The following is a 26,397-nucleotide window of genomic DNA, read 5'->3' as shown; positions in this document are numbered from 1 at the left end:
AGCATTTTGGAAATATAGCAGAATAGTCAAACCTGTGACATTTTACAGAGGGAAAGTAATAGAACTTGGTAAAGAAATAAAGCCTGGAAGACAAATACATCTCTAAAGTTTCAAGCCTGTATGACCACAAGAAATGTAGTTTCTTTGGCATATATTTGAAATAGGCAGGAAAACAATCCTGTGGTTGAATATTTTATACCTTTTAAATGCTGTGTTTAAAATGGTAGCCGAATATCCAATAAGAACCATGTCCACATAGAAATGAAAGGAAATCAGAAAAAAGGATGAAGCTGAAGACATGGATTTGGGAGACATTTTCTAGAGATAAACAATCCAAACAACTTTACTCAGAGGAAGAGAGGTGCTGAGAAGTAAACAAGCTCCAGATCATCTAAAGTCAAGATGTGTTAGTTTGATATTACTCATGAAAATTCTCAAAACCTGAATTTTAAATAATGGATCATTGTTCATAACATTGAATTATTATTTGTTTTAATTCTATGAAAGCTATTTTTGTGCATTATATATAAAGCATGTCGATTAAACAATGCATTATATTCCCAAACGATTCAGTATAACATTAACTACATTATCTATACGTATGTTCATATAACTTTAATTATGAACTACAACTAAAATTAAAGATCTTATGATGGTTTAGATCTTCAATATCAACAGCTGTGATATAAATTATGTTAATTTTTTCTCACTAACCATCTTCCGCCTAATTCATATTTTGGTGGTATATGAAATACTCAATAATTCTGGTTTTATCCATTGTAAATATCAGTGTTTAATTATGCAGCATAACCACCAAACTTACATTTAAAAAGTATAAATACATGAGATAGAAAAGCATGAATTCAGAATATATTTGCATCTCAATTTCAATTTTCCTTTGATGAAGACTGTGGAAAAGTTACACTTGCTTATTAATGCTCATTATTCTGAATCAAAATAGCAAGTCAGGCCAAACTAGTCTGGCCAAATGTAAGTCTCAAACAGTCTGTGACTATTACTTTGTAATAATAGTGGTGAACTGAAAACAAATCCTGACAGATATAAATGGTAAATAAACCCTTATGCACTAAAAATTGAGCTGCTTACATTCTGTTTTGCTTTTCAAAACTGACTTTGGACAAGTAACCCCACTTCCCTGGATTTTATTTGCCCCTTTGGTAAAATGTAAATAACGATACTTGATTTACCTGGTTATGGAATCATGAAATAATAGAACTTTAAATGACCTATAAATTACAAAGGAAATGACAGAGTTCACCCAAACAAAAATGCCTTAAAACTGAAAACTGTCCATTGACAAAACAAAAACAAAACAAAACAAAAAACAAAGAAACTGTCCATTGACTTCATTGGAGGTCACAGAGATAAACTCCTATTAAAAATTACTGATACTTGTTTTCTTCACTCACCACCTTGTCATTGTTCAACCTACCCTGTCCTAGCTAGTGTCCCCAACATTACACAGAAACCCATCTAGAATCTAGACAATATACCCAATGTCATTCTTATTGCTAAAAATCAGCATATTGTTATTTATCTAGAACTGTAAGCAGAATTTAAGAAAAGCCGCCACTTTAAGGGAGAGCTTGGGGAAATTTTAGCCCCTGTCACTTTCTCCACCACTTCTCCTCAAGCCACAGTGAATGAATATAAGTAATCTAAATAAAACTCGTCCCCTATCTGCCTCCAATCACGTGACTCTGATTCTGTTCTTAGAGCCCTCCATGTAAACATTACAGAACTGTCACCATTAAACCCCTTCACAAAATGCATATTTCTCTTGCTTTTGGCAACACCACCATCTCTTGATTTTCTAGGACAGGTGTGGCTGGTCCTTCACAGGCACTTTTGCTGAACACACCTCTCTCCGGCATCTAAATGCTGGAACTCTTTAGAACTTGAATTTAAGTCTTCTCCTCTCTCATGCATAGATAATTATATCTATTCCTTGATTGTCTGCTAGCTACATGCAGATTAGTCTCAAATGGGTATAGATTGTATAGAACTATTTCTTGAATTCCACCGTTAATATCTACTTCTTATTTGTTCTTTTTACTTGAAATCTCATAAGCATTTTCATTTATCATTTCCCAAATTTAACAATTTTCTCTTAAAACTTATTTCATTCCCGACTTTCACATGCCAGTAAATGTCAATAAACCAAAGTCAAAATACTGAGAATCATCCATGACTTTTCTTTCTCATTCACTTTCATCATCTATTCATTGGCAATTTAACTTGTTTGCACTACTAAAAACAATCTCTCCCCATTTCTCCTGCCAGCCACTCTCTCTACTCCTACTCCCTTAATCAATTCCCCACAGAACAACCAGATGGTGTTTTGAAAATGCCCTCTGCTTCTAATATGTGAAGGCTTCCAATTGTCTTTACAAAAAGCCTGGGTGATTACCCCCTGCATTTCTCTCTTGCTTTATCTAGTGCCATTGTTTTGACTAAGCTACAGACGGCTTTTAGTCTTCTAAGGCTATTAATTTCATTCTTGCTCCAAGATTTTTGCACATGCTCCTGTTTCTGTTCTGACAGCCAGCAGTCCACACTCTCACATACCACCTTACTGAATTTCCCTTTTACTCTTCCCTTGATGTCTCCTTCCCTTAATCCAGGAACCACCTTGTCACTGTCTATGAAAGAACTTCCCCCACTATTTCAAATATATATACCTTATATTGTCTCATAAATTTGTGTATTTCTTGTGTATTACCTGCTACAAATTATATGTCTACTTGTTCTTTTAATCACTTAGTGGTGTTTTCACTACTTTAAATGTACATCTGAAGAGAGCAAGAACTGCTAGACATCTAACGGTGACTTCACTGCCTGGTGCATAGTACCTTCATCTGTCAAGTTTACGTGGAAAAGAAAATAACTGAGGATTTTAAAGGAAGCAGTATAACTAATACTAATTTCCTGTATTTGGCAAAATATCGAAAAAGGAAATATATTGACACCCTTAGCTAAAGAAACCGCAGCCATTCATGTATTCTCAGACATGCAAACGGTTTTATTCTACTTTGTTCCACAATATTTTAAACATGGTAGTTACTAATTTATAAGTATGTTTTGTTATCCACATATATACTTGTTATAAACTTGTTATCTACATATATAATTATATATATAGTTATTGGCTTTAATTTGTAGACGGCAAATCTAAAATTTAGAATAGGCGAATAATTTTTTTTTAAGATAATGGAATTAAACAAGAGTAGACTAAGAAATCCTGCTCAGTGCTTTGGATCCCAAAGGCAGGTTAAAAATAAGTCACCTCACATGAATACATTTTAAAGAGAAATGTCTACTCATCTGTACTTTATAATTAAGTCTACCATTTCTTCATTAAGCACTCATTAACTTCAAAATATGACCTTTGTGCAAAAAGGTCAAATCTTTCACTCACTTCATTTCTACCATCACTGCAAGTCTGAGTGTAAGCTTATGTTGCTTGAGGGCTCAGATTGGAAGAGCTCTGGCCAAGAGAGAAAAAAAAGAAGTTTTCTTACAGCTTCTTATGTAAAAGTGATGTCACTGAAGTATTAATAAAAATTGGATATTAATAATGATGTACTCATTACCTTGAAAGGATATGTGCAGTTTAGCTGCAATAATTTTTTAAATTATGATAAAGAACTTTAACAAAATTTTCTTATAGAAAGAAGAAAACATTTCAATCAAAGAAACAGCAAAGGTATAATTCCTTAGATATATTAATTGCTACTTGTGAGTGCAGTCATATTTTAAAATAAATTTACTGGTATGACATCCCACATTTCACATCATTTGGAACTAAATTGGTATGCAGCATCTGCATGACAAAAATAAAAGCAATGTATTAATGTGAATTAATCTGAATAATTATCCCTTGTGTAAGATGGGTCATAAACATCATTTATGATTTAATTTTATATAAATCAAGAGGAATATCAAGCATAAATGTTAGTTAAATGATGAAGAATAATATTGTCATGATTGCAGCAAGTTTATTGTTGAGCAGATGATGAGGAGGAGAAAAATGGGAGTAGTTAGTTCCTGTAGCTCAATACAACATACGGAAATGAAGGCTTTCATTAATTACTGGAAAAAATAGTGAAAAAAAATGTTCTTCTTCCCCTTGGAAAAGATTATATCAAATACTTGTTTGTGACAGGGCCAAGTAATTATTGAAGGGCTTTATATCTAAAATACTCTATGATTATAGAGGATATTTCATCTAAATCAAAGTACTTATCTCCATGTTTCCCTCTTTTATGCATGACATAGTTCATTGCACTACATTGGAAAAACTCAAGATAAAAAGTCAAGTTAAGATGTAAATGCATGCCTTTTCTCTCTCTTAATGATCCATAATTTCCCACTTGAATTATATGTCCTTCCATCCCCAAATCACTTAGTAGATATTGCGTATCTCATGACTGTTTACTCTCTTAAATTCATCTTTGAATTCACTTTACTATTTCCACACCCCTATACACAATCAATCAAGTTAACAATTAGTTATATAAAATATCCTTTGATTTAATTCAGTTCAAAAATTAATTGAATAATACATGTTTCCAGCACTGTATTTCACATAAGGATCTAGAGATTTTTTAGGAATAGCCCTTCTCTTCATAGAATTGAGTGTATTGTGAATCTACTGGAAGAAAAAATGGAAGTGCTAAAATAGAAGTAAGGAAGCTTAAGAAGATTTTAGGAATGGTCCACAGAAGTGATGTGTGAGGTGTGGCTACAAGGGGAAATTATTTTTCTATGCAGGAAAGGAAACAGTTACAATAGATGGAAAGAAACATGTATAAACTTTAAAATTTTTAAGTCTGAGAAATTATAGAGAAATAAGAAATGAAAATTATTAGGGGGTGAATGTAAGAGAGAACACCAGAAATAAGCTAGACTCAGATTTGACATGCATTTTTTTTTCCCGCTGAGCACAGTGGCATGGTCAAGTAAAAAAAAAAAAAAAAAAAAAAAAAAAAAAATTCATTTAAGGAGCTAATTCTGGTAAAAATTTTAGAGTACATAGATTCAAGAAAAAGTAAACACAGATAAGAAGCCTATGTTTAAAAAAAAAATCCCTAAAAGGAAGCAGTGCCCAACCTTTTCTTATTGTATGGATTATGGTAAAATATGGTAAAATAACTTTAATGTCAATGTCTCTACACCTTCTACTTCCACATTACATAGTTTATCATGAAATAATCTTACTTGGCCTTCTCACATTCTCCCTCTGGCATCACACAGCACATTGTTTACCTATATTAAAGCAATTATCATTATTTTACTAAATTGCTTCCCTATTTCTAGTCACAGAATGTGTAACCTAAATTTGTAATGGAAAATAATTACCAAAAGACAACTTTAGACTCAATTATTTATTCTGTGCAGACATTTGGAATAGAGAAAGGACTCACCAACAGGCTTTACAAACGAGTTTAGCTGAACATTATATACCGCCTCTAATTTAGTTCCACAGATGAAATCATACTTATCTTAAACATAAGTAGCATTACCATTAGAGATGCTGTTGAAGAATAACATATTCTGGATACCAATAACTGGGGAAATAGTAAACCCCAATGATAAAGATTTAAACCTTAACAGTAGCAATCAGACTATAAGTTGTTTTTCTTTTTTTTTTACCAAATTGGAATTTTCAGAGATCCTGGTTTACAAGATTTAGTTCTACATATCTGAGTTCACTGGTGAACTCATTTCTAGTTGCTGGAAAGTGAAGACTGCACACACGTACTTCAAATTCACTATTAACTCACACTATTTTTTCACTATTAACTTACTCCAGTGCTCATATATTCTTCCTTTTTAATTAAATTGAGTTTGAGTGAATCATTTATCTTTTTATATTTTTTAAACAGATTTTTATCTATAAAATGAAAGTTCAGCCAATGATATATATTGTCTATTTCAGTTCCATGATTTTATTTACTGGATGTTAATTTCAATTTCAAATGCAATAAAAGTGGGCTATTTCCTGATCTCTTTCCTGTGTTCTTTCATTTGGTATGTAACATTTTTATTGGGTCTCTAATATATTTAAGATATTGTGTTTACTAAGTTCAAATAACTGTACAGGGAAAATGGGTTAATGGGAGGTGTTGTCTATTGTCAGAAAGAATCTGAAGAAAGAGAAGTAGATAAGGCATTACTCTGGCAAATAATGATATTTACTATAGGGGAGGATGACCACCAAACTTGAATAATTCTGCAAAAAGCAATGCCTCTTTCCTGACTTCTGCAACCTCAGGTACTAATATAAGTTTGGAAAATGATAGCTCACTAACACTGGCTAGACCAGTTACATGACCTCTTAGCATGTGCTGGACAGGTTATTTGCTTCAAGATTCTCGGCATCAATTGTACCCATTGCCTTTAGAACACCAGCCAAAACTAAAACTGGCATAGTCTTTTAAAAAATGCAATTACTTTTAGAGAAAATAAATGAAAATAAATGAAAAACTGGAAAGCCATTGTGCAAATGCTTTGACATTTTATTGTCTTCTATTGTCTTATGCGGTGGTTTTAAAGTCAGAGACACAAGAAAGGACAAAGTCAGGAATGTTTGTATATGTATCGTCATTTCTAGTTAAATATTAGAATTCTTTATGGTTTCTGTTTGGTTTCTATAGCTGCAGAACCATGAAAGCTTAATTTCTTAGTTTTTAAATTATCAAGTTTGTTTATGTTCTTGTTGAAGCTAGAAATCATAAATATATTATGGCCCTAATTATACAAATGCATCTTTCTTTTTTGCTGCCAAGAAAATAAAGAAGTGAAAATTAGATTATTTAATATAAATTTTGCAAATAGTAGTGGTTGTGGTGTTAAGAGGCATAGGGGAAGGAAAAGACAATCAAGAAATATGGGATTCTGGAAGATTTTTTTTTTTAATTAAGTGAAAAAGATAGATTTAGGTAGTATATTAGTCAGGTTCTCCAGAGAAACAAAAGCAATAGTATATACATGGATATATATATGAGGGGATTTATTATAGGTATCCGCTCATGTAGCTCTGGAAGCTAAGTCCTTTGATCTGCCATCAGCAAACTGGAGAAGCAGGAGAGCCTGTGATGTGATTCAGTCTAGGCCCAAAGGCCTGAGAATAGGATGGGGGTGGGGGGATGGTGTAAGTTCCTGTCTTGAGTCTAAGATCTCAAGAACATGGAGCACCAATGTCTAAGGACAGGAGAGATGAAACTCTTTGCTCAAGCAGAGAAAGCAAATTCACCCTTTCTCTACCTTCCTGTTCTATCAGGCCCTGTAAGGATTGACGATGTTCAACCACACTGGGGAAGGTGATCTTCCTTACTCAGTCTACTGATTTGAATGCTAATCTCTTCCACAGACACCCTCCCACACATACCCAGAAATAATGTTTTACCAACTATCTGAGCATCTTAGCTCAGTCTAGTTGACATATAAGATTAACCATCACAGGTAGGTATGAAAAAAAAAAACCTGAAGGTAAAAAAGAACTACTAGTTTAGGTGAATAAGGAAGATTAAGAAACTTGTGATGGTACCTTTCTTTTACGTATTCTCCAATTCCTCTACATTAATGGAGGAATTAAGTGACAATAATAAGAGTTTGATACTTAAAGTTCATTCTATTAATTATTTTTTTCAAAATATTAGGCTTCATGGAATTGGTGTCTTAAGAATATAAAGATAGCTGCAAAAAGTCTTTTATAAAGAATGAATAAAGCTTCCTTTACATGACTGGCAAAGATAAGGCTAAATGTTGGGGCACCTGGGCCGCTCAGTGGGTTAAGCATCTGCCTTAGGCTCAAGTCATGATCCCAGGGTCCTGGGATTGAGCCCCACATCGGGCTCCCTCCTCACCTGGGAGCCTACTTCTCCCTCTGCCTCTCCCCACTGTGTGTGCTCTCTCTCTCTCTCTCTCTGTCAAATGAATAAATAAAATCTAAAAAAAAAAAAAAAGATAAGGCTAAATGAGAGCAATTATTGAGATAGTCTCCTAATCACCGTGGGGAAGTGATCCTGATAAGAATTTTCAATTGCTGCATTTATCAAGATAATTATATGTTCTTCCTCTTTAAATTTTTAAAGTTGGGTGATATTAATAGAGAAACTTTTACACTGTTCATGCATTCTGAGATGAGTCCACCTAATGACATCACACTTAAATGCATTATTGGATTCATTTTTTTTCCTAATATTTTATGTAGGTCATTACATGTTTACAAGTGAAATTTGCCTACAATTTTCATTTCTCTCATTGTCCTTATCTGATTTTGTTTTTAAGGTTATAATCACATTATGTAATGAATCTTTATCTTCTCAAGAATATTTTGTAAATGATTGGATTTATCTGATCCTTTCCTAAAATTTTTAAGTAAATATTTATCCAGTATGAAATTATAGGACATTTTCTTTACACACAGCAATAAAGAATGTATATTATGGTTCTTATCATATGTGTATAGGTATGTATGTCATCTGTTAAAAAGACACTGTCAGAAACTGTTCAAGAGGTCATGTTATTTAAAACAGATTTGAAAAATGATTGTTACAAATTGCACAGTAGAAAACAAAACTTCCCCCATGTCTACCAATCTTGATCATATACCAAACTCTCTTCCAGAATAATGAATTTGATTTGAAAACATAGATGATATAGAAAAAGGGGAAAAAAAAAACACAGAAAAAAATCTTCTCTGGCTCTCTTAGCAACATAACTAACTTCCCCCTCTCCGTGTCTGTAACTTCAGTCTAGCCCAACACTAAACCAGAAAATGTCTGTTACCATGAGTTTTTTTTCCCTAAAACATATGCTTTCACAAAAGTGTGTAAAGTTAGCTTAGTGTGAATTAAGTAAAATTGAAGATTAAAATCTCTTTATCTAAAAAATGTCATCGTATGGTCTCTGCCAATGAAATTATCTCAATTTTTAGCTTTTGTTGTACTATCTTCTGTCACATCTCCATCTTTGCTTTGTTTTGTTTGAAGATCAACCTATCTTGAAAATATTGGGGTGCATTCTTCATACATATATATTTTCATTTTTCAGCATAATTTGGGTTTAAAGGTGTTAATTTACGGGACCGAAGTAAAATGAAAATCTGTCTCCCTTGTCATTTCTTCTCTCTGAAAAAACTGTCAAGAGAGGAAAGCATTCTATTTTCAGCATTATTCCTGAACTGACTTTGATAGCCTCTGTTCCCACATGCAAAACACTATTATAGTACTTAGAAACTAAATTAGCACTAATCTCATTAATTTCATTAAAATTATTTTTATGCTTTTTGTTTAAGTTGGAAGTGCAGAATTCATCAAAATACCATATTCCTTGGGAAATAGCAGAAGCATGACTAGTTTTGTGGTTATGCTTATAATCACAGCGGTCACTTTAAGGGATGGTCCAATAATTAATGCTATTAGGTAAGAATAACATAGTGCTCTATGTTTATTTTGTTATATTCTAAAAATGTAATTTTTCCTATAATTCCTATGGTTCCCTGAGAGTCACTTTTTATTGTTATTTTCATTTTGATAAATTATTTTGGACTACAAATAAGATCACTAATTTTTGAGTACAAAATGGAATATGCTATTGACATTCTTATTTTTTATTGTATTTTAGTTTGGGGGAAAAAACAGCCTTTACTCATAAATAAATTTGTGTAGTGCTCTTTCAATGGCTTTGAGAGTAGACATAAATCAAGAACACATAGAATTTAAGCTATTTTATGGGTATAAAATCACTATTCATTATATAATTTTATTGGGTCACAATATGTAAATATAATTCATGATACATGAAAGATTTCATAATTCTAACTTTGTTTCTGCTCTTATTTCCAATCTGAAAATAACTCTAAGTTAAGTAAAATGTCCTTCCTGAGTCTTTCAATTTCACTTTTTTTTTTCTGAAGTCATGAATTTGCTAATTCTATAAGCTGTTTTACTACACACAGTTATCAATTGCTAGGTATGCTTAGAGTACGAATAACATCATGTTTTATTGTTTTAAATTAAATTTAGCTTTGCCTTCCCCATAATAACACTTGCCAGTGATCCTGATTTGTAAATTTCCTGGTCTATCTCTCCCTCTTTCTAACAAAGAATATGGTTTCCATGAAAAAATGCAGGAAAGGTGCTGGGCCGTGGGTCTTTGTAAATTTGAGAAATCTGGGTGGACCAGTTGAAAGCATGGGGCTAGGTAGTACTTCCACGTCTTGCTCTGTGTGAGATGTTCATCCAGACTCCCAACTGCCGTGGCTTCTAGTGGGCTGCCATCTCCTGCATCCCCACAGCCATTGATGGCAACTTCCACAGGACATGTTCACTTTTCTGCATATGCTGATGCCCATGCAGCTTCCAACACATCAGTCCCCTAGAATCCAACATCACTGGGTCAAGGTTGGCACACCATTTCCCCAGTCTTTTAAACTTGAGAGTTTAAGTCCTCCTTCTCTTCTCTGCTCAGACATTTCAAAATAATGTTTTCTTCGGCTTCTTTCAAAGTATTAAGCAATGAGTTTGCATTTTGGATATTCCAACTTTCGTCTTTTACTCTGACAGACACACAACCTTAATCTACAGGGTTAAACTGAGGCCGAAACATAGAAGACAGTGCTTGAATATATTCTGGAGTGGGGTTGTAAATGGCATTTGATGCATCTTTTATTCGTGCTAATGAGTTTGTACATTGAAAAGTGCTGTATAATTTCTCAATAGGTTTTCCAGTTATACTGGATTTTCAAAATTATCGTCCTATTTTATTATAGTCTGAAATCGTATGTTTTTATGGACTTCAGGTAATATAAATACCTATTAAAATATCTGTTTGCATAGTCACTCATAACCCAAATATGAATATAGGCATATGTAAATATATGTGTGCATGTATACAAGTAGACACACATATATTTCTATGTATGTGCATATCTACTTTTGTATTGCATTAAGAGATAGTCTGTTATAGCCTTTTCTTGCTGGTGGGAGAACTGGGGATCAGGACAAACTGGAATATTACAATAGATTAAACCATTTTCGGCTTTTTAGTCTCCTTTTTTAATTCCTTTTTCGTTATATGTGACCTACTGTTGCAAGATTGACTCCCCTGAAAATACCATTCTATAGTTTCTGCACCCTGTACAAAAACCTCTAATGATTTCCTTTGCTCAAAACAGAAGTCTTCAACATACTTTTAATTTTATCTGAAAATAACCATGATGAAAAAAGTTTATTCCAATAAAATATGTGGAAGACCTCATAGTTTAGATTTATCTAGATGCTGTGTATAATTCATGGCAAGAGTATATAATCAAGTGATTTTTTTCCACACTATATAAGTATATCATCATGCTAGCGAATGCTTATGACTCACCAAGGGGCTAAATTAAAACTCAATCTCATTTATATTTTTAAAAACACAAATTATGTGTCCACTTTAGAAATTAATTAGTAACAAACTTTTTTCTGCGCACTCTAATGTGTTACAATATCGCAAATGAGAATTATGACTTAAAGGATAAACTTCACGCTCAGATTTTCAGTAGGAGCCCTGCACAATGTGACCCCTATTTACTTCTTTGCCCTTGTTTTCCAATAGCCCTATGCTACAATCATCTTCGTAACATACTTCTAGTCATTTTATCTGGGAAACTTTGTTTACAACATTTCCCCCCTTCTCCTTTTATTTCTCTAAGTCCTACCTCTTTTTAATCATTCTTTATAGCAAATATTTATCATGCATCTGAGTTTATGATAATTTGGTCACTTCTTTGAAATCAAGTAGAATGTACTATTCTGGTAATACATGTTACTGATTAATTTTATATGCTACCACAAATTCTAAATACACCATACGTGTGTGTGTGAATTATAGGCAGTATATATAATATGTATAATGTATATATATTACATATACTGCACACATGCATATGTGAGCACATAAACATGTGTCATATATTTCTTCTGAACTCATTATAAAATATTATGTGGCTCCACTGACGTCATCTTGTCCTTTAAGACAAATGAAATTACCTCAATCCTTCTATAGTAAAATGTCAAAACTAATACATCAATTCACAGGAACATACAATCTTGTCATTTTACACTGTTTCCTATTGATTCCAAATTTCACACACACATCACCTCTTATTGCCACCACGTGCTGCTACTTTCTTCCCACTGTGCCATAACTGTGTGCCACTGGACACACAGGTCAGTCACTGCTCTCCATTTCAGAAAGAGAGGGAAATAAAATATTTTAACTGGCCATTCTGCATATGCCAAGCTTCAACAAATTTTGAAGAAAATTAAGCACAGGACTTAATGTAAAGTAAAAAACAAACAAACAAATAACAACAACAACACCCTTGAATTTTAGTAACTTGCAACCCTGTTCATTGACATTCTTTAGCCACCCTACTGTCAGAAATCTGATATTGTTGCTTTCCCCTGTAGGGTCCAGCCACTTACAGTATTGCCCATTCCTTTAACTCCTGTATTCTCTTCTCTTCTCCTCTTTCCCTTTATTTCTAAATTGCTCTTTATTCTATAGAGTTTCTTGGCTATCTCTTTATTTTTCATTATAAGACCTGCTAGGGACTGACTTGTGTTTCCTACCCCCCAAATTCATATGTTAAAGCTGTAACCCACAGTTTAAATGTATTTGGAGATCAGGCTTTTAGAAGGTGATCAAGATTAAGTGAGGTCATAACTGTGGGGGGCCTTATGTGATAGGATTGGTGGCCTTATAAGAAGAACAGAGAGTTTTATCTCCCTCCACTTACATGCACTGAAGAATGGCCATGTGAGGACACAATGAGAAGGTGGGCATCTGCAAGCCAGAGAGTGCCCACCAGGAACGAACTGGCCAGAACTTCGATCTTAGACTTTACAGCCTCCAGAACTATAAGAAATAAATTTCTGCGGTTTAAGTCACCCAGTCTACGGTATTTTGTTATGACAGCCTAAGAACACTAAGGCCACACCTATTTTGAAAGCCCTAAAATTCTATCTCCATAAAACTTTCCATATTTAAGCATGGATCATTTTCTCCTTAAGAATAGACCTTACAGCAGATAGTAGAAAAAGTGTTGTTTCTGTACTTTTCTTCAGTTAAATTCAATTCATGTGATGAAATCTGGCATTTTTCTGTTTGAATCCGGGATGCTTATTAGAATGGCCCTGAGCATCCTGGTAATAACCCAGAACTAGCTTGTGTACAACCTATGGCACACTGTCAAAATTATAAATATAAGTAGATTAGAATTGATAAACCAAGTTAATTTTCTCTTTGTCCACTATGTATTAACTGCTCATCTATAATTTTACTGTATCAATATATTTAACTTTATCACCAAGTGAAAGTCTTTTCTAGAAAAACCACATAAAGCAGTATTTCCAGTCAACATGCCATTTTAAAGTATTAGTTTTAATATAGCTCTAAGTAAGTCTTTTTTTTTTTTTTTTTTAGATTTTATTTATTTATGAGAGAGAGAGCGAGAGAACACAAGCAGGGAGAGGGGCAGAGGGTCAAGCTGACTCCCTGCTGAGTAGGGAGCCTGATGCCGGGCTCCATCCAGATCCCAGGACGCTGAGATCACGACCTGCGCTGAAGTCAGACGCTTAACCTAAGTAAATCTTAGCTAGGAATTTCTTCTTCTTTCATAATGGGTCAGTTTGTTGGCCAAAGAATTCCTCTTAGGCTGCGCGCCTGGGTAGCACGGTCGTTAAGCGTCTGCCTTCGGCTCAGGGCGTGATCCCGGCGTTCGAGATCGAGTCCCACATCGGGCTCCTCCGCTGGGAGCCTGCTACTTCGTCTCCCACTCCTCTGCTGTGTTCCCTCTCTCGCTGGCTGTCTCTCTGTCACATAAATAAATAAAATCTTAAAAAAAAAAAAAAAAAAAAAGAATTCCTCTTAGGCTATAAGTTACCAGTCCTGATAATTTGGGAAATATCTTTCTACCTTTTGTAGACAACCTAAACCAGACTAAGTTTAATTAAAAAGCATAAGTTACATGCACTTTCCTAAATACATCTGATAATGTAACTTAGTGATACCAATGTTGTTTTGAAACGTTATGTCCCTCAGTAAAAGCCAACTTTGATTTCTGTTTGCTCAACTCAGCTCCTTTCACTCTGATGAATTGAAAATATTCACCTTTTCTTTCATGGTGAAATTATTAAACATATTCTTCTCCTTAATGGAAGATTATAAAACATAAAAATTAAAGCTCTTTTCTTTCATGGAAAAAATATTAGTGGTGTTCCAGTTGTCTGGCTTGTAAATTGAATTGAAAACAAACCCATGATAACAGTAGCTTTTGATATTTTTATAATTCTCTAAAAATTACTGTTATTGAATCAGTTCAGTGAAGTGAATTATTGATCAGAAACAACAACATATACTTCAAGTAGTAATATAATGAAATATAATATAATGAAAAGTATTACTTTAAGTAGTAGTTCAAATCTAAGTCTCAGTAAACATTCTAGATTTTTTTAATGGCTGAATAATATACCATTGTATATATATTCCACATTGTCTTTACCCATTCACCTGCCATTTGTGACAATGTGGATGGACTTTGAGCATGTTATGCTAAAAGAGAAAGACAAGTACAGTATGGTATCACATATATGTGGAATCTAAAAAACCCAAACTAGTAGAAACAGAGAATAAAATGGTGGTTACCAGGGGATGGGGAGTGGGGGATGGGGTAGATGTTATTTAAGTGTACAAATTTGCAATGAGTAGCAAATAAATCCTAGAGATCTAATGAACGATACAGTGATTACAGACAACAATATTGTATTATAATCATCAAATTTGCTAAGAGACTAGCACTTAATTATGCCAACCACTAAAATGAAATGATAATTAGGTAACATGATAAAAGCACTAAGTATCATTACCATGGCAATCATATTACAGTATATGAATGTATCAAATTAACGTACACCTTAAACTTACACAATGTTGTATGTCAAACATATTTTAGTAAAAAAGCATAGATTTTTGTATTTGAGAGTTAAAATAATAACTGCCCATAAAGAAAACGTAAGGGTTTCAAATTCAGCTAGCTATGGGTTTAATTTTTGTATAGCTTTCTTTATAATTCTGGCAACTTGGGTAAGCTAGTTAATTTATGCGAGTCTATAAAATAGTGATAACTATACCTACTTCATGGAATTATTTTGAGAATTCAATTTAAAAAAATCATTAAATTGGAGGTTTCTTCCCATAATGTGTCTTACCTTTTAGGTATTCAAGACATAATAGTCATTATAATAACCATTATTATTATTTTTAATAATCACTGCTATAAACACAAATAAAAATAGCAAGTTAAAGTACTAAATATAAAAAGTATAGGCTCAGTGCTGCTTTTATGTTCAACCTGTGTTGGTTCTTGGTAGAGTAAAAGATGAAGGTTAAAACATTTCTTTGCTTAGAATGCAAGACATTTCACTTTCTGTCCACATTCTACCTTTGAAACTGGCAAGCCTTTTAAAATCTTGACCCACTTCAGGTCACCTTACATTCTCAAACAATAGATGTCTCAAGACATCTGAAGTTTTAGGCATAAAATCAGACATAAAAATTCCCTTTTTCCTGTAAGACCATCTCTTCTCAAATTGTTACTTAATCTCTAAGCACATTCTTGATACATTCCTCCAGTTCTTCCAGTTTGTTTATTATTTGTTTTCCAATTCACAGAAAGCATTTTATTGGTACTTCTATAACAACGAGCAGCTTGATGAATCATCAGCTCTCTATATATCTGCATCAAGTGAGTTTCTTGGCGATCATTATCATTTACTAATTATCTTTATATCTCCACTGACTAGCAACAGGTTAAATTAATAACATGCATTCATAGATCACTCTCCTGACTTTTATGAAATGAAAGATGAAAGTATATTATGAAATAATCATCTAGCTCATCATTGATAATTAGAATTAATCTGTTGGTAAAATATCAGTGAGTAGCTTAGTCAGATTATGTATTTAGGGAATATATAGTGTGCTGGAGGCAGTGAGAGTAGGGTCTGGATGGTGAAACAGATTATGGAACATTTTTAGAGTTCTCATAGGGACCTATTTTAATCAATAATAGTCCAAGAAATGAAACCAATCTTTCCTTTTATCACTAAGAAGTAGAATAACTTTCAAGAGTACAGTTCAGTTTTAGAGTGTATTCAAGATAGTTTCACGCTAATACTGCCCAGTCAATATAAATTCAAAAGGTTCCAGAACAGACTAGTCTCATAAAAGTAGGAAGATCATGGTCTTTTCAGTATTTTACAGTAAAGTTTCATATATATTAAATTTCATAAAGATACAGCCAATCGGTACAAATAACTCCTATATTTTCTAATGTGAAAGAAATATACATTTTTAAGATGAATTGTGTTTTTCTACCACTTGATTTGAAAAGAAACTTATAATTTGTATTTCAATAAGAAAAACAAATAATTTAAGGAATAACATAACTTTAAATTTCATATATTTGCTATGTCTTTAGATCAAACAAAAATGTCTAGATGTCCAGAGTGTATTCTCTCATTTTTGTGGTTGGTGTTCATGACACCTTCACAATCTTGTGGAAGCTATCTTGATTTTGTTCAATTTTGCTTTTATTAAAAATGAATATAAAAAGGCACCATGTTGGTTTATAACTATTTGAGAAGCAGTACATGCAGACATCCCTCATCTCTACATGTAGTACAAATTCATTAAAGAAAAATTGCAGTGCCTGAATTATGAAATACACAGCATAATATAACTATGCTGAATATTTTCCTCATTCATATCCATTCTCCTCTCTTCTCCCATTCTGCCCTGTGCTTCTAGAGGCTGACTTTTGTGGAGTGTGACAAGGGCATTCTTTGCCTTCTGACCACTGTTGGACTGGCCAATGGGAAGCAGTGTCATGAGCTCATAATATTTCTTTCTTCAGCAGCACCAATGATATTTTTTTCTAAATAGGTTGATTTATATGACAATTTGCTCATGATTGTCCCACTCTGTAGTTTTACTCATTGTTTTTATATTAGCTAACTCAAAAGTGTCAAAAGTAATTGGTTTCTCATATATATATATATATATAAAACCAACTTTTCCCTTCAAACTCATAATTAAACAAATATATATATATATATATATATATATACAAAATCCATAAACTCTAAGGCTTTCACCTCTTAATGTTTTTATTACAGACATATTTTTATAATAAAATGTTATGTCTTCATCTTAAGATTAGAAAACGTAGATGTGCAAATATTAGGACATAATTTTATCTTTTAAATATTGCAGCAAAGATGTTTATAAGTAAATTAGCATTTGTGCTATCATGATATATCAAGGATATAAAAAGTTCATTCTGTGCACATCCCATTTAACAGCTAAATATTAGCTTGTGCTTATATCTTTATGTAAATGTGTCATAGAGAAAATGAGTATAACCAACTTTTCCCTTCAAACTCATAATTAAACAAATTTTTATAATACTATTATGACTATTTTTAAAAATTATTTATTCTAGAGAGAGAGAGAGCAAGTGGGGGGGGGCAGAGGAAGAAGCGGAGAGAGAATCCTTAAGCAGACTCCCCAATGAGCATGGATCAGTCCATCACATGGCTTGATCCCAGGACCCTGAGATCATGACCTGAGCTGAAATCAAGAGTCAGCCACCTAACTGACTGAGCTACCCAGGTGTCCCTCAAATTTTTATATTATTGTATTATCCTTTAAAGCAATGCCATAAGACTGATCTCTCTCCATTTTTTAACCCTGCTCCTTTAAAATTCTGACTCCGTTTGGTGAGTCCCAGTGTCACTGTCTGTAACAAATACCAAAATAGATTACCAACTTTAGTTATTAAAAATCTTCCTTCATATGACATTGTTATTGATATTTATAATTATCACAGCCTCTTTTTTTCTCAATTTGTTTCATCTTGAACTCTATAAAATTGCAATTTTAAAAAACATTTTATTTATTTATTTATTTTAGGGGGGAGGGACAGAATGACAGGGAGAGAGTCTCAAGCAGATTCTGCACTGAGCACAGAGCACCACATGGGGCTTGATCTCACCACCTCAAAATTCAGCCCCGAGATCATGCCCTGGGCTGAAACCAAGAGTCTGACACTTAACTGACTGACACGCAGGCACCCCAAAATAAAATTACAATTTTGAACATACATTCCATCACATATAATCCAGAATCACGTAACTTGAGTGACTTTCTATTCTCTATCAAGTCCATTTTATATACAGTTTCCCGATATGCATGGCTCCCAGTTACCTGCCTGGCCTCCAAGTTTACTTTTCCCATTTCCTATCATTCTATGTCCACTTCTCTCTTTTATGAGAATGCTATATTGATCATTACTTCCGTTCTCTTGCTTATTGTTCCCCACTTCCAGAATTAAATCTTATTTCCCTACCAAATTTCAAGTCCCACCACTTATCTTCTTGTCCTCTGAATTATTGTGGCAACTTCAATTAAATAATTAGGCAATCAATATCATATATATATATATATATATAGTTTAAATTTTACTTAAATTCCAGTTAGTTAACATACAGTATATTATTAATTTCAGATATTTAATACAGTGATTCCAAATTCCCATAAATTTCCACATATTTTAAAAGAGTTTGAGACAAGTTAACAACAATAATAATACAAATCACATTCATATAGGATAAATATAATAATTCTACAAGAAATGTCAAAATGTCCATAAGGAAAAAGAAAGCATTTTTTTAGCACCTGGAATAGAGGTGATTATAATGAGCACTACATTTAAATGTAATTACATGATGATATTCAATGTCTGTTAATGTACAATGTAAGATGATTTAGTCTTTGACTACATTGTTAGCTCATAGAGGGCAGGGAATTTTAGCACTTAGTGTTTTTCTTACTGATACGATGCAGACTCTATAATATACACTGATTTGTTATTAACTAATTGATAGGGACATTAAATCTGCTTCATAGTGTGTGGTTACAGCTTTCATTACTGTTAATTTTATTATTGCAACTATTGATCTTTTTGATCCTTAATTTTCCCTTTGATCAAAACCAATCAGTCCATGTATTGGCAGGCCACATCCGGGATGATCTTTAAATTGGCAGATCTGCTGTATGTAATATTTTAAGTTGTGTGAACCAATAGTTTACTGTTGCATCCAAGACCAAAGCTGAATCTCACAGGGTGATTACATGATTCTAAACATACACATATAAAAAAGCTATGAGCCAATGGACATTCGAACACAGAGTATGAAAACAGATTAAAGAAAGAAATTTTCCTTGCATTTCAAGGGTGAGAGGCTGTATTCAATGTGATTTTTATTTTATTTTTCCTATATCTGTAACATCGGGATATATTAGTTACAACAGGCACCTCTATCTTTGTCCATTTTTAGGTTAGTGGAAAAAGAAGAGTAGTATGTGCCAATGCACCATAAAATTCACATTCTGAAAATTAAAATTTAGAGTTACACTGGGTTTTTTTTTCCATGTATGGCTCCTAAATTGTTCTTGCCTGTTGCAGAATGGTCTTTGGGGTTCCAGGTGGTATAAAACTCAGACGATGTAGCAGATTGGCAAGCCTTCTCCAGTTATGAATTCCAACATTTTTATTTGTCTATTAAGTAAATATTTTTCTTGGTTATAAGAGCACCAATGCTCAAGAAAAAATATTTTGAAATGCAGAAAAAATAGAGCAAATTCTGGCAAAATCTTAACGTTAATTAGGATCTTAAAATAAAAGTGTAAGTTGCATTTGAACACAAGAAAATGAACATTTTAAATAAAAATTCCTAAAGTTTAGATCCAAATAGTTTCCAGTAAATTTGAATTGGACAGATTAAAATAAAATTTCAGAGGAAGGGGTAACTATTTTTCGAGTTACATGATACTATAGGAATATGTTTATGTTTCCGGAAATTTAAATTACTCTATCATAAGCATAACACTTTTTTTAATGAGTCTGTTGGCTATCTGTATGTCTTCTTGGGAAAATTTCTTTAGGTTCTCTGCCCTTTTGTTAAAAATTTGGATTATTTGTTTCATTTTGTTTTGTTTTGTTTTTTGGTGTTGGGTTGTATAAGTTCCTTATGTATTTTGGAAATTAACCCCTTATTAGATATATTATTTGCAAATATCTTCTCCCACTACGTCAGTTGCCTTTTTGTTTTGTTGGTGGTTTCCCTCAGTGTGCAGATGCTTTTTATTTTTGTGGAGTCCCAATAGTTTAGTTTTCCTTTTGTTTCCCTTGCCTGAGGAGACATATCTAGAAAAATGTTTCTACAACTGATGTCAAAGAAATTCCTGCCTATGTTTTCTTTTAGGAATTTATTCTGCCTATGTCTTCTTTCATGTTTCTAGGTCTCACATGAAAAGTTGCTTGGCATCACTAACATCAGGGAAATGCAAATTAAAACAACAATGAGATGTCACTTTACACCTGTCAGAATGGCTAAAAAAACCATATAAGAAATAATAAATGTTGACAAAGATGTGGCGAAAAAGGAACCCTCACACACTGTTAGCGAGAATGCAAATTGGCATAGCCACTGTGGAAAACAATGTGGAGGTTCTTCAAAAAAATTTTTAAAAAATCTATATAATTACCCTATTAACAAGTAGTTCCACTACTGTATATTTACCCAAAGAAAACAAAAACACTAATTCAAAAAGATATATGCACCTATGTTTACTGCAGCCTTATTTACAATAAGCAGGATATGAAATCAGCTCAAGTGCCCACTCATAGATGAATGGATAAAGAAGAAGTGGTATACAAATACACAATAGAATATTAGTCAGCCATAAAAAGAATTAAATTTTGCCATTTGCCACAATATAGATAGACTTGCAGAATATAATGCTGGGTGAAATAAGTCTGTCAGAGAAAGACAACTCCTATATAATTTCACTCCTATGTGGAATTTAAGAAACAAAGCAAATGAATAAACAGAGAAAAAAGAGATAGAAAACAGACACTTAAATACAGAGAACAGGGGCGCCTGGGTGGCACAGCGGTTAAGCGTCTGCCTTCAGCTCAGGGCGTGATCCCAGAGTCCTGGGATCGAGCCCCACATCAGACTCCTCCGCTATGAGCCTGCTTCTTCCTCTCCCACTCCCCCTGCTTGTGTTCCCTCTCTCACTGCCTCTCTCTCTGTCGAATAAATAAATAAAATCTTTAAAAAAAAAAATACAGAGAACAAACTGGTGGTTGTTAGAGGGGAGGCGATGGGATCGGTGACATAAATAAAGGTGATTAAGAGTACACTTATCTTGGGTGCCCAAGTCTTTATCTCTGTTTTATTACCTGTATAAAAGGAGATTATATCATAGATACCATAATAGATCTAGTAGATTGATAATAGATTTATTATGATAAATAAATGGTTAATATACAAAAAAGTCTTAAAACCTTTCCCAGAATCTATGTTGTTTTTTATATACAGCATATGCGGGACTGTTTCTGTGTAAGTGTATGTATATATACACACATACATGAATGGGTTGAAACTTATTACCATTCCTGAGAATGTGAGTTTTCAGAGACATTTTTTCCCAGTGTTGTTCATTATTAAAGATCTCGTACTGTACCTAGAAATTTTAGAGCAGTGCTTTTTAATCTGCATTAAAATTGACAAAATATATCGTTTTCAGAGCGTCATCTTTAATTCCCTCTTCTTTTAGTCTAACAAATATTTTCACACTTGGTGATAGCTACCATTGATACAATGACTCAAGACAGAGAAGGTCCTTGCCTTCACGGTTTACATTATAGTTGATTAGAAAATAAATAGCAAATGAACAAATAAACAAATTAGTTAATTGTGTATTGTGGTAATAAGGTACTATAATAAAGAATAAAAGGGATAATTGGATAGCGATTCTCCGAGGAAGTGAACTTAAACTGATATTTCAATTTTGAGAAGGAGTCAGCCAGGAGAAAAGTCTGGTGAAAATTTGTTTCAAATAGAGCTAGCTCAAAACTCAAAAATTGCTATTACTACTATTTTTTAAAATGACTCTTACAGTGTGTGTTTCTTTGGGAATCAAACTTTAGTGGCAATTTCTTAAAGACAGAAGGTGTTACAGAAAACCTGAGAAAATTAAAAATAATTAATATACCGTTCCCCTTTTAAAGTCTTCTTTTTCTCCTCCAGCATAGGTTTTGATACCTCTCTTCTTTTCCTTCTGATCTCTCTTTTCTCTTTGCCCTCTAATTTCTGATTCCTGATTGTACAACCTAAAATTTCCTGAGCCTTGGATTTGCATTAAGGGTACTTTCTCATCTCAAGTTGCTTATATTGGTTCAGGTCATCCTTTGTAAATGAATTCTGAATTTAATGTTAAAATTTTCAACAGAATAATTTATTATCCACAAGTCATCTTTTCCAACATACAGCTTTGATGCTACAATAAAAACACTACTTAGAAAACTATATTTTCTCAACTTCGTGGGTGTTTCTTAATAAAAGCATCTTATGAAAAAAATAAAAATAAATAAAAACATCTCATGTTAACTCTAAAGGTGGGATGATAATACAATTCAGAGGTCTTTAGAGGTTTCTTTAATAGCTACAGTATCTTAAACACTAAGGTTGTTTACTTATTTTCATGGCAGAGTGGAGTTCCAAATTGTCTCTCTGGTCCTGATTTTAATGCAACATGTTTGTGAAGAATCAACAGAAGCTATCTTATTTTCCTAAAAAAAATTAAGATTTCGAATGAGTAAAATTAACAAAAATTTCTGTATGCAAACAAATAGCAGAACATCATAAGCACTTAAGCTTCAAACGACAATATCTATAAACCTGGATTCATTTTCAAATAAATCCAAATGCAATCTCAATTCTAGAATAATCTCATCAGATACATATTATCATTAAGTGTCAATGTATTAAGAAGGAAAGAAAGACAAATGAAGATATGTTTTGAGTTGCTGCTTTATGTGAAGCACCATGATAGGTGTTTGAGTAGAATGTATTCCTCCAAGGAAAGCTCGGTGTTAACTACTACGCAAGCATCATAAATAAGAAAACTGAAGCTCAGAAGCATAGAATTTATTCATTTATTTAAAAATATTTAATAAAAACCTTTCTTGTGCCAGGCATTTTGGTAGGCACTTGGCATTAAGTGCTAAATTAGGGCAGACACTATCTCTGATCCCATGGAGCTTCCTGTATGGAGGGAGTAATAAGACATTAATGATCAATGATACTCTTTAATTATAAACAGTACTATGTAGTATAAAACAAGTGTGAACAGTAGTATATGAGCCTGACATTGTGCAGGGGTTAAGAAAGCTCTTTTAAGGAATAGAAAATGGAATTGAGAGATAAAGATTTATAGAAACTAGCAATGTAAAGAAGGATGTGATTGGGTATACTCTAGTCACACGTGGAAGTGGCTGTTATGGAATACAAATACGGTTTATTTAAAGATCTGGAAGAGATATCATTGCATTAGAGTCTAGAGAATGAGTCGAGAAAAGTTTAAGACTGCATAGGTAAAACATTCAGGGTCCCTAGGCAATTTTTAATAGCATTTTTAATCTTTTCCCTAAGAGATGGAAAATCAATTAGAGGAATTTAAGCATGAAAAAGTCAGATTAACATGGAAAATATTATGTCTGCAAATTGGAGAATGGTTTGGAGGAGAGTAAAATTGGAATACCAAATTTCTAAAGCAATCTAGGAAAAGTTGATAGTATCTTGGACTATGAAAGCATCAAGGAAAGTAAATACATATAAGACATATCCATGAAACAAAAAATGGAGAGTTTGGGAATGAAAAGATGAAAAATCTGAGAAGCCGTTTATCAGATATGACATTCATGGGTCATGCATGTTGGATTATGGCGTTTTGGCGTCAAAGTCTTCAATGAATGAGGTGCTTAGAGGTTGGTAGAATGTAACAATGAACAAATAAAGACAGAAGTACAGTTGAATATTGTAAATTTCAAATGATCAGAGTTTAAAAGGACAAGGGTTTTTAATGGTTAACAGACCACAGTGGGAACCAAAAAGAACATCAAGATGACTTAAGTTTCTATAGACCTAGTGCCCAATGCGCATGTCCTGGAGGGCTTTCCTTCTCCACTCCACAGCTCAGGCCAGCTTTTGACTTATTCTAAGTGATTGGCATTTATTTCTCAATGAGTCACAGACTGTATGTTCATTTGTATGACCACGTAATAAGTATACACTCCTAAGCATACTATGTACCAAGAATGATGTGAATCACTGTAATACAAGAATACAAACAAAGGGTGCATCCTCCTTACATTCAAAGAGTTTATAATTAATTTTAGTATTTCTGAAAATTCAATGTGCCTAAGAATTCCCTGGGTAACGTATTTAAAATGCAGAATTCTGAGTCCTTTGTTCACTGATTAAATGTTGCCAGGCACTGGGGAAAAAATCTGCATTGCAACAAATACTTGAGTTGATTTCAAAGTCAGTGGCGCAGAGAAAATCCTGAATGAATGCATGATTCTTTCTAATGTAAAAAACCATTTTTCCAAGCACAAAATGTATTTTCCTCCTTCTTTTTGACCATTATCTATGCATATATTTTCTCTCTTTCTGAATATAGTAAGTACAAGGTGTTTGAGAGTACATCAAATTTTGTTAATTGTCTCTGTATCAGCTCAAATTTTGTAGTAGCCATGTGAGAGCAACGCTCATGTCTCATACAGAGTTGCTGGGAATGACCTAAAATAATCAGTGGGATTGGTTCAGTGGTGAGAAAGTGATCCAGGTCAAACCAATAAGAGAGAATTAAGATTTGTTTTGTTTTGTTTTGTTTTTTGTTTTTTGTTTAAGTAAAGGAGATTTCTTCCCTGAGAAATCTCTGAGTGATAGGCATTTCTGAGTGCTGGAATTTGCGGACATTTGGCATCCATGGATAAATCAGAAAAGTGTATAGGGAAAAACACAAAACCAAGGGGATTTTACTGGATGCCCTTAACCCTGCCTTCAGCTGCGTGATGCTATAAATCCCCCACTTTTTTTTTTTTTTTTTAAGCCAACTGGTGACTGGACTTGATGGGAAACAACAGTAACTTAGGGTTTTGGATTGTCTGTGTTGGATTTTTATTATTTTGTGATTCTTCCTAAAATAAGAATGAGTAATGCTTACTCATAGAATACACCAAAGAACTGCTTAAATTATTTTTACCTTTTTCTTATCCTTCCTTTCATTCTTACTTAACTAACTCCTCTTTTACAATTATACCTATATTAGAATGCTAATAAAAATTTGCTAGTCTTTTTGATCAAGCAACAATATACCCTTTAATAGAGCATTGCGATTTTTAAAATAATGAATATAAATCTATTGCCTTATAGAAAAAACTTTTCTTATGAGTATAAAACATAAATAATTAATCTGTCAGTGAAATAGGCATCCTGAAATTAGATTTTATTTCTCCATAAATAGCTGTCTCATATGGTCATTGTTTGAATTAAAAGTTATTTTCAAATGCAGCATGACTCTTTCCAAAAAAATAATTTTCAATAAGTGTTGAGAGTTTTTTCATGTATTGATTGTATTAAGTTTTTGGCTTATAAAATGGCATTATTATTAAATACGAGAGGACAAAATCTTTTGATAAAAAAGCACTTTCTTTCAGAAAGCATAAATGAATGAATTTTTTAATATCAACAGTAGACATGAATATTGTTATAGCACTAAAGAAAATTTTTTTAAATCAATTTAAGTATTAATCCCACTGAGAAGACAATTATAACAGTTTTAAAATAAATAATATATATATTTTCAAACATCACTGTGATCAAAACTGTTTAATTTTTAAACTTCCATTCTTTATGTCCACATTTGTAGAATTGAATATGATTTTATATTTAATAAGAGAAAATCTTCAATAATTGGGTACCTTTGTTATTCTGGTATCATATTTCCTTATGCTATATCCATCAACAATATCCAAGTTGTGAGTAGTTCAAAAAATAACTCACCACTCTTTTTCTTCTCTCTTGGTTTTATGTACATTGTTTTTTCTGCCACCCCTGAACTCATCTCCAAAACATAACCTTTGCTTAACTAAAGTGTACACATGAATTAAACTCAGTTACCAATTCTTTCAGAAGGTATTGTTTAACTGTCTCCTAATTTAAAAAAAATGACTTAGACATTCTTTCAATCTCCAGAATTCTGCAGGGAAAACCATAGTATTCCACTTTTATTAAACGTTGATACTCACATCAAACCGTATTGCTATTCAGTAAGTTAAAAGTAGTGTAGAGTTGTTACAGGAACCTAGGGTCAATGTTCTGTCTTGTGGTAGACAGCAGATGTTCA

The 26,397-nt window shown here is 33.0% G+C and overlaps 1 long non-coding RNA gene across 4 annotated transcripts in view; it reads right to left on the bottom strand.

The window, feature by feature from the left end:
- LOC123804288 (uncharacterized) overlaps window positions 1–26,397 on the bottom strand; it is a 127,780-nt gene that overhangs the window by 52,300 nt on the left and 49,083 nt on the right. The window contains exon 4 of one of the 4 annotated variants that reach the window (XR_006783135.2): window positions 21,734–22,777. The exons of the other annotated variants lie outside the window; for them this stretch is intronic. This is a non-coding gene — a long non-coding RNA (uncharacterized LOC123804288). Of the gene's footprint in view, window positions 1–21,733; window positions 22,778–26,397 lie in introns of those variants that run through there. 4 annotated transcript variants of the gene reach the window in all.

This window comes from Ursus americanus, chromosome 8 (assembly GCF_024610735.1).
Source record: "Ursus americanus isolate L20-20 chromosome 8, mUrsAme1.1.p, whole genome shotgun sequence".
Taxonomy (NCBI): Eukaryota; Metazoa; Chordata; class Mammalia; order Carnivora; family Ursidae; genus Ursus; species Ursus americanus.
This window is presented reverse-complemented; position numbering and strand designations above follow the sequence as displayed.